At 44.5% G+C, this 18,603-nt stretch overlaps 1 protein-coding gene across 3 annotated transcripts in view; it reads right to left on the reverse strand.

Moving 5' to 3' along the window:
* The window catches only part of LOC135453513 (rho GTPase-activating protein 7-like), a 48,889-nt gene that overhangs the window by 19,156 nt on the left and 11,130 nt on the right, over positions 1-18,603 (reverse strand). Inside the window, exon 1 of one of the 3 annotated variants that reach the window (XM_064724646.1) lies at positions 2,612-2,624. The exons of the other annotated variants lie outside the window; for them this stretch is intronic. The gene's annotated coding sequence lies outside the window, so the exon portion shown is untranslated. Of the gene's footprint in view, positions 1-2,611; positions 2,625-18,603 lie in introns of those variants that run through there. 3 annotated transcript variants of the gene reach the window in all.

Consider the following 18,603-nt stretch of genomic DNA (forward strand, 5'->3'; position numbering starts at 1 on the left):
CCATCCAAAATAGTTTTCCAGTTTCAACAGGTAGGAATCACATGGTGATCAGGACTTCATGAATTAAAGGGATTTAAATCTGAACACCTTCCAAAACCATGGCAGGAAGAAGAACAGTTGGAGAGGTTTTCTTGCTGTTTGCAGCACTCCTGCACGAGTTACTGCAGGACCCTCCTTGTGCCCTTTTCTGTGGGATGCAAGTGTGGTGCTTGTGGCAAAGAAAGGATTTCTCAACATGCCCAGGAGTCAGGAGAACAGAGCAGAGGGTAGGACTGACTCCTCACTGACTGACATTGCACCACTCTGTAACGAAACAGAAACAATCCCAAAGGATATTGCTCTTTCCCAACCTCCCTCATTACACAGAGGACCTTTCTTTTCCTCTCTAAATGGCAGCAATCCTCCTCAGCAGCCAGAGCCAAGCAGGTGCCCAGGGTGCCCAGCTCCCAGCCTGCCTGCTGTGCCTCTCAGGGCAATGCTGCTGCCTCTCTCCTCTCTGACACCCCTCACTGCCATCCCCAGCTCCCAGCCTGCCTGGTGTGCCTCTCAGGGCAATGCTGCTGCCTCTCTCCTCTCTGACAGCCCTCACTGCCATCCCCAGCCCCCAGAACTGCAGCCAGCACTGCAGCCTCATGTCAAACTCTGCCCCACATCTTCCTGCAGCTCAGGAGCCCTGGGCTGGGGACTGGCAGGTCCTTCACACCCTGACTCAGATCCTGTCCTTGCTGCTGGTGCTGGCAGTGCTGGAAGTGACAAGGGGCTTTCAGGTTCCATTTGAACATCACAGGATGAGTTTCCCATCGCATCTTTCTGGTTTCAGCATCTTCCTAGGGCTGTAAGAATTGATGTGACTTCCCTGTGACTTAAAGCTGCTAATGAGCCATTTCATGTTACGCTTTACACACACCCTGTGAAAAATGCATTTGCTGTGCTGGAACTCTGATTTCTGGATGTTCAGAACTGCATTTTACCTGTGACAGGATTTTTAATAACTGTTTTTATTTACATTATATCCCGTCACTTAAAAAGAGAGTGGGAACATGATGTCTGCTCCATGCTGGAGGCTCAAAAGCAATGCTTTCAAAGGAGGGTGTTTGCACTGACCAAGATAAGCAGCCAGGGACTTGTAAAACTGTCCAACTCTCCAAGAGCTAAGATGGATCATAAATAAGTGGAAATGTTTATTCTGTTTTCTCTTGTGCAATGCAAAATATCAAAGCTTAATTGTACTTTACTAACCCACTTGAGGAAGAAGGGAAAAAAAAAAGATATTATAGCTTGGAATTTAGCCAGGATAATTTAGGCTCCATGCAGATAGTGAACATAAATGTCTGGAAAATGAAAAGGCCAAGATATTTGTCCTTTCATTCCTACTTTACTATCATGCTGGTGTTTTGGAACTGCAGCCAACTCTTCAGTTATCACAGCTGGGAACTGCAATGTATCCCAGAACTTTGTGGCAACCTTAATTGCATCTTTATCCAGCTCCTTGGCATCAGCTCCCAGGCTGATTACCAGGACTCCCAAGCTGATAGTAAAGCCTTTGCTCAGGTCCTTGTCATTTTCCTCCCCTCTTGGTTCCTGGGACCCAGACAAGTTTAAAGGCATTTTCTTTGTAAACCACATTAACTGGCTTGTCAGTGCTGCCTGATCTTCTAATTGCTTCTGAGTGTGTTAGAGAAGGCAGTGTTTGCTCTATGGCAATTTTGAAGGGCTCGAGGAAAGTTGGTACCTAATTCACATCAACTTCAGGAGAAATGAGACTGTAACTCTCTAATTTCCAATCCACACTGGAAAACCCTTATCCAAGTAAGTAAGGGATTTATCTCCCTGCAATCTAATCCCAGATATGTTGCTTCACTGTGCTCCAGCCCTGCTGGCTGTGAAGCAGGAACAGATCCCACATTTCTCTGAGGCAGAAGCTCCTTATGGATGTTTGTGCACAGGACCCTTGTACATGATTGAGAAAAATTTGATGCAAGATTTCTGGAAGGAACTGTAGCAGGGAGGGTACTGCTGGCTGCCACTAGAGCCAATACCAATAAACATATAGCACAGAAGTAACAAACCCCAAAACAAGTGAACTGTCTGTGCTCTTTCACTGCATAGCACTAAGTTTTCCTTAATTATACAAAATGCCAATAACACCACAGGTCCAACCTACATGTAAGGAACTATTTAACCCAACAGAGACTGCCCAGTAAGTGGTTGTAACTAAAAACAAGCTGGATTATTGCCCCTGCTAAGTCGGTGCTGAGCCTGCTGAGGCCAGGGCAGTGGACAAACTTTTACTGGGTCACTCTGCCCTGATGGAGCTTGTTGATATTCGAAGATATGCAATAAAATCAGACAACCTACCTGGAACTTTCCAAGTGCATCCAAAAAGTCAGCAAAGGCAGCAGCTACTGGAAGAGCATGATCCAAAGTGTTGACAGCCAGAGAGCTGCTGTCACACTAACAAAGCAGCGATGGAAACAGCAGCACACACTGGATCCTCACCTGGGGATGTCACTGACCTGGATCCTCACCTGGGGATGTCATCTGCCCATAGCCACCACTGGATTCTCACCCAGTGTTGTCATCTGGCCACAGCATTGACCTGGATCCTCACCTGGGGCTGTCATCTGCCACAGAACTGATCTGGATCTTCACCTGGGGATGTCATCTGCCGCAGCACCCATGGGATCCTCACCGGGGGATGTCATCACCACCCACTGGATTCTCACCCAGGGATGTCATTTGGCCACAGCACCCATAAGATCCTCACCTGGGGATATCATCTACCCATAGCACCCACGGGATCCTCACCTGGGGCTGTCATGAGCCGCAGCACTGACCTGGATCCTCCCCGGGGCTGTCACCTACCACAGCCCCGTGTCCCGCCGGCGCTGCAGCCGCTCGCTCCGCTCTCTCCGCTGTCTCCGCCCTTCCCGGCCGAGCCCCGCCCGGCCCCGCTCCCGACCCGTGCCCAGGAGGGCTGGCCCGGCTCCCTGCCGGCTGTCCCGGGTCCCTGCCGGGTGTCCCTGTCTGTCCCTGCCCGTTCAGAGCCGCTGTCCCGCACCCGCGCCCCGCACTCGTTCAGACCAAGGCAAATCGATACCCCCTGGTTCCCTTGCTGGCTTACCCCCATGTTTTAAAGTTTTGTCAATTCCTCAAGTTTTACAAAATCATCTCCTTTTTTCCCCTTTTTTTCCCTTCAGAACTGTGCTGCCTCTGCCCTGCCCAAACACACCGGCCCGACGCTGCATCCAAAGGAGATGCTGTGCCCAGGCACGGGAGGAACAGAGCAGAGCTGGGATTGGGGATCCATCCTAAACCCGAGCCCTCATCCCCGGTACCGAGTGTGCCCCAGCTCACGGTGCTCTGCAGGGCAGGTCCCTCGCCACAGTGCTTTTCATGGATCAGACACAACCTGGGCTTTATTTGGCTTATATGGACTTAGTCGGGACTAAAAAGGGTGTGTGGTCTGAAAAGCTCACATGCAGTTGAGCAATGAATCTGGGTGCTGAAATCATAATAGCATGTTTTTCAACCTCTGCAACAGACTCGACTTTTTTTGCATTTGCTGTAGTTCATTGCTGCTGTGATTTGACTTTATTCTTTTAATGATGCAGCACAAAATCTAATAAAAAACCCTGATCAGTCTTTGTAGCCTGAACAATCATCAGCAGGTACAGAGTGGCATGTAGGCTGGTCTCAGAAGAACATATCAAAAGCTTAAAAGTAGTTCAGAAAAACTTAACCTTAAACCTCTAATAATTTTATATCTGCTGGACTGTCAGGCATTACATTTCAATAGGACAGATGGAAGGGTGGGATGCTGTTAATTTACACAGGTTGAAAGATAATTCAGATTCTGTGAACAACTCCAGGCTCTAAATTTCTGTAGAACAACTTCATGCAGTGTTTAGGTTCTTAAGAGTTTGGAGTCCAAAACACAGCAGGGAAAATAAGAATTTGAATGAAATGGATAAACAAAAGTTTTTAATTAAAATAAGTATTCTTATAGATGAAGAAATCTTTTTCCCAATCTCATTTAGGAACAGCATACCCTAATGAAGTTATAATTTATGGGTGTGTTTCATTATCACTAATTTTCTGTATAACAACAAAATGCAAAATTTGCACAGACCTATGATTTATTTTTGTGCAATTGCTTCCTAAATGGGCAATTTGTATGGCACAATGAAGAAGATGTTTGATATTGGCACTGGGTGACACAATACTAAAGAAATTAGGGTACTGTGATATATGGCATTAGCCATGATTACCTAAGAAAATGCTTTTTGCCAGACCCACCCAAAGCCATATAAAAAGTACACACCCTGCTCTGATTAAATTTGCAGCTATGTGCTTGGATTAGGAAGACAGAATGTATCATTTAAATCTGGGGATAACATCAGCAGACTGCTCCCATCCATAGAAATAAAATGCTTCAACCAGAGCCTGCAGTTTCTCTTTCCCACCCATTTTCCTTTGGGCATTTCCCATGAAATGACAGTGCATAACCCTAAAATGCTCATTTTCTTCCTCTCTAACAACAAACTACCATCAAGCTCCCTAGTTTTGTGTGGGTTCCCAGCCATGGAAAGACTCACATAAAACCTTAGGGGTGAACACTTTCAGTCCAACCCAGCATTGAGTGAGGAGTTCCTGAAGGCTCTGCAGGAAGGAAGCACATTCCTCCATTTTGATCATTTTATATATCCTAGAGGACAACAAACCCAGGGAATCCTGGCATCTGCCTCTCACTAGAGGAGGTCCAGCCCACACACAGGAGGTTCCATGCTGGAGTGAAGGGTGTCTGCAATAAGGATGTCTCTGATTCAGAAGGGGCATTTGGGTATTTCACAGCCTCTCAAACCCTCCACATGCAGCTGCCTGGCTGATGACTTGTGGGGCTGCTGCTGGAGGTTCCCAAGCTGGAGGGAAACACAAGAAAAGGTTTCCTGCTCACCTGGTTTCCCAGGTTTCTGCTCACCTTTTCAGTTCCCAGCTCTCCAAGGACCACAATAACATCACCTCAAAGCTTATGCCATTGTTTGGGACTGACACCTGGGAAATGGGATCATTTCCCCCAAACAGTCCTTGTTGCTTGATTTCCTGTTTTCTGGACCCACCTACCCCCACTGAAGGCTCTCCAGAACTTTTCTGAGGGGTTTCCTTCCAAGCCTTGGCCAAACTACAATGTGTAGTCAGCTCATGCAGGGATTCTGCCCACAGCAGCTCCGAACCACTCACATTCCACCTCCCTCAAATGTGGTGAAAACAATCCTGGAGAGGGTCCTTTTAAACAACTTCACAAAGTGCTGCATGACCGATATTAATTGTTTTTAGAAAGGAGCCTGCTGTGCTGATCCCTCGCTCATGCTTTACCAAAACTCTGCAGAACCCCAAGTCACCAAAGCTGTTTCAGACACTCGCTGTGCCAAGCAATGGGGTCACTTCCCATTACAGCCAAGCTCCCTGCATATTTTAATTCCTGCCACTGGAATATTTCCTTACATTTACAAGAGATCACCTCACTTCTTCCTTCCCCTCTCTCCCTTTTACCACCTCCCTCAACACTTTCCATGAATCCAAGCTGAGTGACATTTCATTTCTAACTTTCTCCTGGTAAGATCCCAGAGTAATTGTTTTCTATTTCTTCTCTGATCATCTTGAGTTAACACAGGAGATCAAGGAACCTAACTTCAGCTGTGACTATACTGGGAGGCATCAAGAAAGATATTTCTATGGAAACAAGTTGTTCAGAGAGAAGCCAAATGATTAATTAACAAGATAGACCAATTGGGAGGAAAAATGCAGAACAAGATACAGGCAATACATTGAGAGAGTTAAAAGAGGGGGATGTTAAAGGTGGTAGGGAATAACTGTCAGTTAGAAAGAAGAAAATTAATGAGCTCACTAGAAAAGGATTTAGAATTTAAAATAATTAGATGAAATTGAGGGGAAAAAAAGATAGTTTAACAAAAGCAAAAAACCCTGAGAAGGAACTCCATTGGTTAAAAAGTATTTTTCCAGGGGCAAAGACTGAAAGTTTATAATCTATGATACAAGAGAGGTTTGACAAACTGCACATACTTGTATTGCAGGGGGAAAGATCTATGGGCAGAAACAGTGTGTCGCTATTTTTCCTCTCTTGTGACAGGAGTAAGCTGAATAAAGTCTTTAACATTTATTAAAAAGATGAAAATAATATTGTTAAATATAGACTCTGGGATATGCTGAAATGCTGTTGAGGTGAAGTCAAAATTAAATCCATCATATTATAGAAGTCACATCTTGTTACCACTCTGGACTTCCTGTCAGAAAGCAGCTGTGTGAGAACAGGAGTAGGAGAAAATAAGCACATTCAGTGGCCCCCTGAAATTAACAATAGTTTTTTTTGCTGAAAGCCAAGATGAAATGGTTTGGGTCCAAGTAATTTAGAAACCTCTTGGATTACAGGAAGTCCATTCTCTTGGTTTGTCCCTCTGTAGCCATTCAAAACCATTTAGACCTGATTTTCCAGGCTTCACCATCAAAATCTCAAAACATGATTAAAAACTTTTAAATGGTTATTTTCTCCACCTCCCAATGAACTTTGCTTGGCTGCTTGCACTGGGACATTCCAGTGAAACCTGCAGCAGATAAAGCATTATCCCATTTCCAAGCTTATTTTCACAGAGCTGAACTCTAGAAAATGCTGCTATGTATCCTAACAGGATCAGGTCATCATTAATTCTAATTTTTATATCTTCCTTTCTAAACCCAGCCTTCCATTAAAAGGTCACAACAGCACAAAATGGTTTTAGGAATTACCCATACCCTACCCTCTGTTACTTCTTCTGGAAATTCCTGCAAAACAAAACCCAGGGAGAATTCCCTTTCTAATACCAGATAACAACAGAGATTCAAAGAGAAGCCCTTTTTAAAATGGAAATGTAAAATTTCCTGGTTATTCCTGTATCCCTGAGAAGTCAGTGCCTTCATATGGCTGTTTACCTGCTCCTATGATAATCACAACTACTCCTGTTGTTATGAAAGGAAATATTGTGGAATTGTTGCTCCTGGAAAACAACACAATCTTGCCTCAGCCAGCAGGTGTCAATTGATTTGATCTTTCCTCCTTTAAGTTCTAATGCCCCAATTTTCATTAAAATGGTGTAATCTGTTTCTCATTAGAGAAGGTCGAATCTCAAGCTGGAATTTAGCTTTTGCCTTTTGTTGTTAGAAGTTAAGCATTTTTTAGAGAGGAAAACACTATGCTATCAGGATGAATTCCAGGGATTTTCTCAGGAACTTTTAGGGTTTGACTAAACAAATTGAAGAATTCTTTCAGAACTATTGAAGTTCCTAAAATGTGGGTGAGAGAACGTTGGCAACAAAAACCATAACTTCTTGTTTCATAGATTCACAGAGACCATTTAACATGAAAAAGCTCAGGGGAAATGTAGGGGGTGCATGGGGCTGGAAATCAATGTCCAGTGTTCGTGTTTAGGAAAAGAGGAGTTTATTTAGTGCAGGGAATGGGGTACCCAGAGCAGAATCACAGCTCTGAGCCCTTGCCAGCCACAAAAACGAGCAGAGTAAGCACTTTGATTTCCTCATCACTGAACTACTTCTATCTCAAGAGCCACTTTAAGCAAAGGTGATATTGAAGGCAGAGCCACGGACACTTCTGAAGTCTTCAGATGAAAGTTTAAGCTGCAGAGCCTTGGCCAGGGCTCTGGAGGAGCAGAGCAAATCTGTGCTCCAACCAGACCTTCCCAAGGAGGGAAAGCCCTGATCGATAACACAGCCTTGGAGGCTTCTTCCAGTTCCTTCTTCCAAAATCCATGCTTTGGATAAATATAACTGGATTGAAAGCACACTGCAAAAAAAGTTTGAGTTAAAGTCAACATCTGACTGCCCAAGCTGAAAAACCCAGTTCTGCCTAGGTTGCAGAAAAGAAGAAAATATTGCTTGTAATCTCTTACATTTCCTACTCCCAGTATTTTCACTAAAGGGTTTTGTCACCTCTGTTATTAGAATGCATTTTTAGAATCATAACAGAACTTGGGCTTGGTTTATTTATGCTCCATCAAGAGCAAGCTCTTCATAGAGGAATGAATAAGCTGCTGAAATGGTCCTGAGGAAGCTTTTAGAGTGCACCTGCTTGTATTTGGACCAGAGATATTTGGGAATAGATGACTCTCACCTCTGTGCACCACACAGAAGCACTGTCAGTAATGCTTGTTTTTTAATCAAAGAAACATAATTTCAGACATGACAAAATGTTTTTTCAAGCAAAGCAGTCCAGCTAGAATCTGCTACTCCCCAGAGTAAATTATTGAGACTGATGTTCCTTAGAAGGAAACTCTTGAGGGTTTTCATGTGAGGAACAAATCCAGAAGAGTAAGTCCCCACATAACCAGCACGTGTCCCAGGCATCAGTGAACACAGTGTCCTGCCTTGGACAGTGGTGGTCATTGCCAAAGACATTCTATGATGTGGGAGAGCCAGACAAACACATGGGATCAGGCAGAACATCCCAAAATGTCCGAAGTTCCTCTATATACTATGTGTGGAACTGTATGGAAAAGAAAATATCTTCTTTCAACTGCTCCCACAGAAGAAGCCACACATTTGGATTCACAAAGCCTTTCTCCACAGCCCACTGCCCGCTGGTGGTGCCCTGGATGGGAGTTCCACCAGCCCTCACTGCTGCTGTCCAACAGGGATGTTTTATGTGGAGGGAGAAGCTGGGGACAGAAGCAGCTCACCTCTGTCTCAGCCCTGAGACACAACCTGCAGTCAGTGAGGTTCTCTGTCTCCTGGAGGGGTTCTGCAGGCTGGGCACATCTGAGAACCTCATTCCTGCTCAGAGGGACTGTCAGTTCAGCAGCTCATAGAGAACAAACTCACCAGGACATTTTCAAGTGTTTAAATGAATAAACCCAGACTGCCCACTCTATGTCTTGCCATTCACCCATGCCTCTTGCCATTCACCCAGGCATGAATGGGTGATCCATTCTAAAAACAACACTTGAGAAATAAAACTCTTTGTATACAATAACCAACAGAAACCCCTTCTGTGCTGCTGTGTCCCTCTGAGCAGGTGTGGAGGTGTTCACAAACCCACCCTGAGCTGTTCCCTTCTCCAGCAAGGGCAGTGTGAGCCAAATGCCTTGGCATAAACAGGAGCCCTCCCTGGTGCAGCCCCACCATTTCACCAGGGTTTGAGTTTGGTTTGCAGGGAAACAGTGTCACAGAGGGAAATTCCTCAAGAGACTGCAGTGTGCACCATCCCTGGCTGAGGGGGTGATGTGGCACAGAGAGGGACAGCTCAGCCCTTCCCCTGGAGATCAGACACTGCTGGGGACCAACACTGAGCGAGATGGGATCTGTGTCCAAACCTGCATCCTCTTTCAGTCGTGGCTCTTGAAAAACTGTGGGTTCTTGCCTGACCAGAAAAGCAGAACACTACCTTGTGCTTACCCTTCTTCCTATCTTCATGATATCTCAGCTAAGTGGTTGCACAGGGGATTCTTCAAAGGCCCAGGGGATGCTTGTTCCAGCAACAAATCAAAACAGCTGGACAGGTCCATTTTTTGCCTATCAGCCTTATTTTAGCAGGTTGTTTGTGCACACGAAAACACAGTTTCTGTTTCTAACAATAAGTGTTAACAGCTCAGGAAGCAGCAACAAGCAAGTGCCATCTCAGAGCAAAGCCTGTCCTGAGTTTCTCTGTGCCTGCAGTCAGATCTGAAAATCCCCTGAGAACAGGTTTGCTTGTGAGTGTTTCCAAGAACTCCTTGCTTTTGAGCTGAATAGGTGCCAGAGAAATAAAGAAATTTGAATGTCAGAGCTTGGGTCCTGAGTTATTACCAGTGGTGTGGCATTGCCATCAGTGTGAGCAATGGGAGGCAAAAGAATGTGGAGGGTTTTATTATCAAAGAGCAATATATGGTGACTTGTGTGTCTAAGAAGCACTAGAATGTATAAACTTTGGAAATTTTGGCAATTTATTGGTGAAATTGAAATTATAGAATAGTAAAACCTGAAAGGTAATCAGGATTTTGATAAAATAATGATTAAAAAGATGTAACTAATACTGGCTTGAGTGCTTAACAGTTTGGCCATGGTCACATCCTTGCTTCATTATTTACAAAGCCATAATTTTGTCCAGATGAATAATTGGAGACCAAAAGATCTTACCTGCAGTTTTGCTCTTTGTTATGAGCAGCAAACACCACAATGACCCTGTCCAGTTTGCATCCCCCCGTAAGCTGAAGCTGTTTTCAGAGGTATTTGTCAAGCATTAACCAATCTGTTTCCAGGAGTGTGACAATAACAGAGAAAGAAAAAGTAATGGTGGTCAATTTGAGCCAAATAAATGATTTTATGATACACTTGATCTCCTGGCTCAAATTTATCATCAGCAAATAATTCCTTGGAATCTTTGAGAAAATATCGCTTTTCTATTCCTGTGTGTTTTTATATGTGCTCATTTCTATGATAGATGCTTAAAATTTTCATTTGAATCACTAACGTTAGCCAATGGTAAACTTCTCAAAATGCAATGGTTGTTTGGGAGAAATAACAACCAAAAGATTTTGATAAATAGCCTCAACAGATTCCATAAATATATGTAGCATTTTCATCTGAAAAGCAGCACATATTTGGCTTTTTACTCCAGCACTTTCAATGAGAAGATGATGTCAAAGGGAGCAAGAATAAAGCAACCAATGAGGAGGGGAAAAAATAAAAAGAAAAGGAAACTGCAGATCAGTATCTGTAAGGCAAAGTATAAAACTGCAGTAGCAACTTTCAAATCCATTTTCTGAGTGTACAAGATGCACTGTCTGGTCAGGGAGCTGCAGAGGAGCTCCCCTTGCAGTCCTTCCATGGATTGTGACCAGAGCCAAGGAACAGGTCAATATTCTGAGTGCTTTAAAAATAATTTCCTTTGCAGCAGCTCTGAAAAGTGGAAATACCTTGGAAAGATGACAGTGCTGCTTTAATCATGTATCTCATTTTTACAATAGGCCTGGAATTGATGTCAAATCAATTTAAAGGCAACATAAAAGCAGATTCATATGCTATAGTAGGCTTAGCCTCCTTAATAGACTACAGTGTATCTCAGCAATGCCTGGGAGCTTGTTTTATTCTCTGCATGGTAATTGTTTACTGAAAGATGAGAATAAAGTTGACACATAAAACCAGCTTTTAAAATATCTAAGGAGTATATTAGAGCACTGGAGATAAATATTTAACATAATAAATAGACAATGTCCAGCTCTCAATCACAGGAATTGATTTCCCCTCTTTCCAGCATCCACCTGTACTGACCTAAAATGCTCTGTCTACTGAAGTCTTTCAGTATATTCTCAGTATTATACTGAGAAGAAAATAGTGAAAGACTTCATTCATGGCTGGATGGAAAATTCACTCCCCCTTCCTAAAATTTAGCTCTCTAAATACACAAAGGAGCACCAAGCAGGGGAGACAATACTGTCTCTACTATCAAGAGAACCTAACCAGCTCAGAGTGGGATGAGATGCTGGCACATTTTTCCTGTCCTCCAGGTCCCAGAAAGCATTTCTGCTTCCACACCCAGCTGTGCCAGCTGCTGGGAACCAGGGCATGGCCAAACCCCAGGTGGGGCAGCCCCTCCTGCCCCAGGCATGGGGACCAGAGCACAGGACTGACTGCAGGCCCCGAGCACACTGCCCTCCCTGCTCAGGGCTTCAGGGGGGCTTCAGCAGGGTAAATATGATGAAATGTGTGCCATGGGTGCAGAGTGTCTCTCGTCAGAGCCTGACTTGTGTACATAACTGGTGCTGACCTCCCCTTCCCCAGCGAGGCACTCCTCGAGCCAGAGATCTGTCGGGCGTCACCAGGCCGCTCATTTGACGCACTATTTTTAAATAACTCACAAATATTTAAACAACATTTCTATCAGCATTACATGTTTAGAAGACATGCAGGAATGTCAAGAGTACCCGAGCTGGCTGGCCCACTTTGAGCAGAGCCCTGCAGCAGTGCTGAGCTGTGGAGTGGCCTGCAGCTCACACTGTGCACAGCCCTGGCAAGCAACACGGAGCTTTCAGCACCCCGTGAGAGGGCTGGTGAGACACGCTGAGAATGCGTGGGGGACTGCCTCAGACACCCAGCCCTGCTGCTGCTTTACTTGTGATTTCATTTGGGGGATGACAGAGCCCTAAGGCACAGCTGAAGACATCAATATCTAATTTTTGGTCCTTTCATCTCTGTGGCATCTCTCGGCCACTCGCAGATCCTCTCCCAGAGGAGCTGGCAGCACCATTCTGGCTAACAAAGCTTTGCTGGTTCTGAGAAAGGCTGGCAGCACCATTCTGGCTAACAAAGCTTTGCTGGTTCTGAGAAAGGCTGGCAGCACCATTCTGGCTAACAAAGCTTTGCTGGTCCTGAGAGAGACCAACTTCACTTCAGATTTCAGCAGCACTCAGTCCTTGCCTAAGACTGGAGCAAAGCTGGATGCAGCCTCCCATCACAGGTAGACTGGCACCAATTCTCATACGTGTCCAGGCACAACACCACCCTTTATGGAGTTAAACATTTTTTCCTTCCTTGGATGGCTTGGCTGTGTAGGTTTTAGAGGACATGGAGCTGACAGTTATTCTGGAGACTAACTGAGCCAGTGTTCCTGTCACTCAGCAGTGTGAAGACAAAAGCCAGGTGGATTTTAGTCCTAATTTAATGCACATTTAAGATACATGGCTGTATCTTCCATAGCAACTTCCCTATCAGGTGATGGATGTAAAGACATCCACTACCCAGGCAATACTGCAAAGCAATTTAATAATCAATTTCTGCTTTGAAAAAAGAGCAAGGCCAGTAAAGCTTGGTTTTAAGACCTGAAAGCCTTTGTGTTGGTTATTTTACCACTGTTCTATCCGGCTATAACAGACTTTCAGAACTCACCAGAAGAGTATTTCACACATTCTGAATTTGAAGAAGATTGCTGCTAAGATGTTCAAAATAGAAACACTGACACTGAAGCACCCAAACCAATAAAACCTGTTCATAAAAGCACTCCACATCAAAAGACATTGATGTGCTTTGGCTCACTTCAGATTTCAGCAGCACTCAGTCCTTGCCTAAGACTGGAGAAAGCTTGGTGCCAGTAGGTTATTAGAGGACCTGGAACTGACAGATTTGTTGTCATCTTATTGCAGGGGTTCCATACTGTTGTCTCCTTATCACAAGAGTTCAACACCTTCTTGGTGCTTCTCATGGACAGCTCCTCAGAGCACTGACTGCTTCACAAAGCAGCCACCAACTCGAGTTTCCCCTCTCTACCCACCCCACTCTTTTATAGCATCTTCTGCTCATTGCTTACAGCTGTGGCCTGTTAAAGTCAGGCCTGCTCCTAATCTTTGATAATTGGCCCAGCTGCAACTCCTTAGGGGTGAGATTACTTTCTGCACTATCTTTATTTTTCTTATAGTCTATCCCCTCCAACAAGTTTCCATTCCCAGTGTGAAAGGCTTTAGAAGGACCAAGAAAAAAAACAAATTTTCCTGTCAATATTAGGATGCCAGCACATGTAAACACCTGTGAGTTGTGCCCTGCAGAAAAACAATTTCTCACTTTCTGTAAAACATCTTCATCTAATATTTTGCATACTACAAGGCTGTCTCAGTAAGATCTAAATCTCTTTTGCAGAGAAGACACCATCCCTGTGTCTGTCACTGGCAGAGAGGTGAAAGGATTCCAAACACCCTTCCCAACACGTTGCCAATACATACAAAGTGGGAACCCAGATCTCAGGCAGGCCAGAGGCTGGATGTGCCCATTTCTGTGGGTGCAAACCCTCCAGAAATGCATGGGTAGGTGTGTGCTGCAGTTCATGTGTTGCTAAGTTTAGGGACATTTACCTTTGCCCACAAAGCACTGGCACATATTTCTGTGACAGGAGGCTTTGCCTTGTCTCCCCACATTCAAGAATAACTATGGCTGTCAGGTTCCAGCTGGACACAGGAATGCTGTGCAGTTTGTGCTGTGGCATTCACACAGTCCTTACCTCTGATAATGGAGAGTGAGGGAGTGCCTGGGCTGACAGGACCTGATGGGTTGGTTTACATCAACACCACTCACTCAACTGCTCTATAACTTTTTGCAGTTCTTCTAAAGGAGGCAGGATAGAAAAAGAAAATATTCATACACAGCATCTTTGCTCCTCTCCACAGATGCCCCACTTCATCTTTAAGAAATAAAAAGAGCAAAAGGGAAAGAAAACAAAAAGGAAAGGACACTGCTCTGTTGCAACATCAAGCCAGCGTAAGCAGTGACAGCACCCACATGAAATATTTTACCATTAATGGCTCCAATAGAAATCTTTCTGGATGATCTATGGAAGCTCTGCAATCAGAAATAGTCCAAGCTTTGCTCAGCTCCATTTCAAAATCTCTGATGAGAGGGGAGTTGCCCTCACATGTACCATCAAATTTAGAAATCCATTTAAGTCCTTTTGATGTTATTTGAATGATCACTTCTGAAAGGTTATAAAACAAAATGCAGCTAAGCCATATTTGTTTTTTCTGCAAGGTTTGGAAAGTGTAAACACTTAAATCATCAACAAAGTGCATATCATTCATATTCACCATACCTTTTAAAAGCATACTTAGCATACCGCTGAGAAAGATTACTCTGCTGACAAAAATCAAGTGTCTGGATTAATTTAAAGGAGTGCATTTCACAATCCATCATTCCAGAATAAGAGAACAAGGAACTGCTCAGTTAAATTAAATTGTGAGTTACTCTGGAACAAATTAAAGGAAATTAATCTCTGCTCTGTGTCTAGTCCAGACGTGTAATTCGGGGCTGATGCCATTAAAAGCCAAATGGTCTAGCTGGGTTTCATAAAGACTGAATAATTTTACAACTAATATTTGTTTGCACTCTTGCACAACATGAGAAGCAGCAGGATTTGTGGCTTGTAAGATGAGCTGGCAGTTTCAGGCCAGCGCTCTTCAAGGACTTTTTGAAGGAGAGCAGGTGTGGGAAAGCAGCCTGGGAATGGTGGGGCAGAATAAAGAGGTCAGCAAAGAGAGAGGATGCTCCTGGCTCTCCTGGCTCCCACCATGGCATGTTTGAACAGCAGGGCCCTCCCCAGGACACTCTGGTGGCCACCAGGGCTGGATTTGGTCCATGTGGGTCGGCTCAAGGGCTCTGTGTCACACCCTGCCAGCCCCAGCTGCTTCAGGGGGCCCTTCTGGGCTGCAAGGGGTTTGCTCTGTGAGAAAGGATTTTATTTGATAACCCCAGAGCCCACATGCAAAGTCCAGCTCAGCAGAACAGAGGATCTCCTGAGGAGACTCTAAAAACAACAGAGTAAATGAAGAAACTTAATAGAAGAGTGTAATAAATGGTGACAATCAGTTTTAGCTTTGCACGTGTTACCCCAAGCCCACTTCTCTAAGTGTACTTTTACTCTTTTCCTTTTCTCCTCCCCCCATCTTTAAATAACCATTTACTATCAACTGCCTCGTTAATTTTTACTTTAAATTTTCAGTCTTTTTCTCTTTCCCCCACTCCCCATCTTTAAATAACCATTTACCATCAACTGTCTCTTTCATTTTCACTTAAAATTTTCAGTTTCTTTTCCTTTTCTTTTCTCCCCTTCCTCCCATCTTTAAATAACCATTTACTATCGACTGCCTCCTTAATTTTTACTTTAAATTTTCCGTTTCTTTTCTCCTTGGCTTTATATAGATATATTTAATCTGAACTTTTCATTGCAGAAGAAAGAGTAGTTTGAAAAACAATGTTCCAATGGGATGAAAACCCCTTTATAACCAGTTACCCTTAAAAAGTAAATAAGAATATTATTGTCATGTACCTGATAGTATTCCAGGGAGAGGATGAGCATATTTAATTTACATTAATTGCCCCAACTAGGTCATTTAGGCAGTGGTGGCTGTGGCCAGTGGAGAAGCCAGTTGAGCACTGAGAACCTGAAATATTCAGTGACCTGGAAGGTTTAATGGCAGAGCAGGACTTCACTCAGTGTGAAGCATTTCAGAAATCTCATTTTTCCAGGTGGGGCAGGCACTGGAGGGAGAGTGAAGCTGAGTCTTTGGGCTGGGGGTGCAAGGAGACCTGCAGAGAGGCAGCAGTGCTGCTCAGGCTCCTCACCTGCAGCCTGAGGTTGTGTAACTCTCAGAAATGCATTGCCTGCAGGCTGCTGTGCTGGGCCAGGCTCCTCTGAGCTCAGGAGCAGCTCTGAGTCAGCTCCACAGCCCCACAGCCATGCAGGGACAGCCACAAGCTGGGACCTGAAGCTGGTTCAGCAAACAGGACAAGTGGATTTCATCCCTGGCAGCAGCAGCTCGTTCCTCTCTTGTGCCCAGCCTGATGTGGTTATCCCTGGTTGGTAAATCCACACACTAATCAGCTTGGGAGTTTAGATCTCCATAAATTCTGATTTCCAACATGCTGTACTTCTCCATAGCAGAAGAGGCATTTTGGTGCCCCAGGACCTACCTACACACTCCAGAAAGGACCACAATACAAGGGAAGGTGCTCCTCTGAAGAGCTCTGCTGTCCCCAGCATGACTTGGGAGGAATGTCATGGGCTGGAGCAGAGTTAGGTTAGGAAGGAACAAGGTGCATGTCAGCTACATGGGAAGGTGACAAGTCAAGTTTGCATTCCCTGTGTAAAAGGCTTTAGAAGGACCAAGAAAAAAGCACATTTTCCTGTCAATGTTAGGATGCCAGCACACATAAACACTTGTGAGTTGTGCCCTGCAGAAAAGCAATTTCTCACTTTCTGCAAAACATCTTGACCTACTATTTTGCATACCATACGCCCATCTCAGTCAGATCTAAATATCTTTTGCAGAGAAGACACCATCCCCGTGTCTGTCACTAGCAGAGGAGTGAAAGGACTCCAAACACCCTTCCCAACATGCTGCCTCTACAAACAAAGTAGGAACCCAGATCTCAGCCAGGCCAGAGGCTGGATGTGCCCTTTTCTGTGGGTCTAAACCTACAGAAGGCAAAGTGAGAGAGGAGATATGCACAAGGTCATACAGCAGGGGAATTAATGGGCAAATCCAAATTACAAAAGCCCTTCCAGGACCTCACCCTTCAGGCCAGCCTCACACTGTCTCTGCTGAAATGAGGAAAAATGAGCATGGGAGAGAATTTCCATCATCTCAGTGTGATTAATCCCACTGTGCTGTAACCGCTGAAATACCAACCATTTGTTTTTATACATTTGGCAAAACACCTTTCCCTTTTATTGCCTCGGCCAAATCAGCCCAATTTTTCAGGCTGATTGGGCATTTGGCAGTAATGCACCTCAATGTCTGTGCTGCTGCAGGATGGCCAAAGCCTGGCACGGGGAGATTGATAGCCCTGAGCCCCAGGTAAGGCTGCTCCATTTTCCTGCAGACTGATTAGCACTGTCTATTCCAGCCATTTGAGTGTTTTTTCAAAGAACACATTTGAAGAGCTGAAATGGATCCACACTGTCAGCTCCTGGCAGTTTAAGTGCAAACAGCTGCCCTGAAAGCTCTGTGCAGCACCACAAAGAGATGAGCCTCTATGAAAGCTAGTCAATCAAAGGAGATAAATCTTTGTGTCAGTTCCAATTATTGAGATACTCCAGTTAACTCAGGGAATCACAGACATTAGACTGGCTTTAAATGCCCACGTGGTTGAGACTGTACCATTGCTCCTGGGAGGCAATTTCACTGTCTGACAGATCAAGAGGCTTTTCTCAGCTAGTTAATTCCAATTAAGTTTTTTCCTCTCAATTTCATCCTACTATCCATTATCCTCAGTCAGCTCCCCTTCACAATTCCTCTCCTGCCGTGCTGCTCGTGCCAAGACTTCTGGAAATAGTGACATTATTACAAGTACCTGGTGATGACACCCATGAGGCCTCCCACTGCCTCCCAGGCCTCGGAAAAAAGATGGTTTCTGTCTTAAAGAGCTTTTCCCCAGCTTCTACAGCCTTTAAATAAAGCTCTACACTTTAATTTAGGTATGTCAGTAACCTCCCCTCCTTGTGCTTTGCCTCTTGCCCTCTGATAAACTTTGCTTCTCCAGGCTGCCCTGACTTCAGGTGGCAATCAGAGTGTAAAGGAGATGTATTTAGATGGTGTAAATATCTAAACACTAAGAAAGAGCTGCTGCTGTAGAATTACCTCCTGGAGTTTTTCTAGAAGTCCACAAGCACCAGTGGAAGGTGTTGTGAGAATAGATAAAACACAAAAGATTACACTGCTGCCTCATGAGCTTTAGTTAAAGCAAAATTACAGGGGATTCCAGTAAATAATTTCTTCCTTCCAAAAAGTAATGGGAATGGCTGTGCCCTTCAAAATGATGGGATTCATCAGTGGCTTGTCTCTGCTATCAAAAGAGGCTGCTCACACAGCACAGCTCCCCTTCCTCAGCCACACTCAGGAAGACAAATGGAATTAAACAATCTGTAAACATATTCTTCCAGCTCAGGAAGGTCAAGGGGTTTGCAAGTTTATTTCAAGAGACAAGCGGAATTTAGGCCTTTATTGAACACAGCATCAAAGGCTGGTGAGCTCCTCTGAGGAGCAGGTCCCTCACCCCAGGGCAGGGCTGCCAGGGGTG

Source organism: Zonotrichia leucophrys, chromosome 13 (genome assembly GCF_028769735.1).
Source record: "Zonotrichia leucophrys gambelii isolate GWCS_2022_RI chromosome 13, RI_Zleu_2.0, whole genome shotgun sequence".
Lineage (NCBI taxonomy): Eukaryota > Metazoa > Chordata > Aves > Passeriformes > Passerellidae > Zonotrichia > Zonotrichia leucophrys.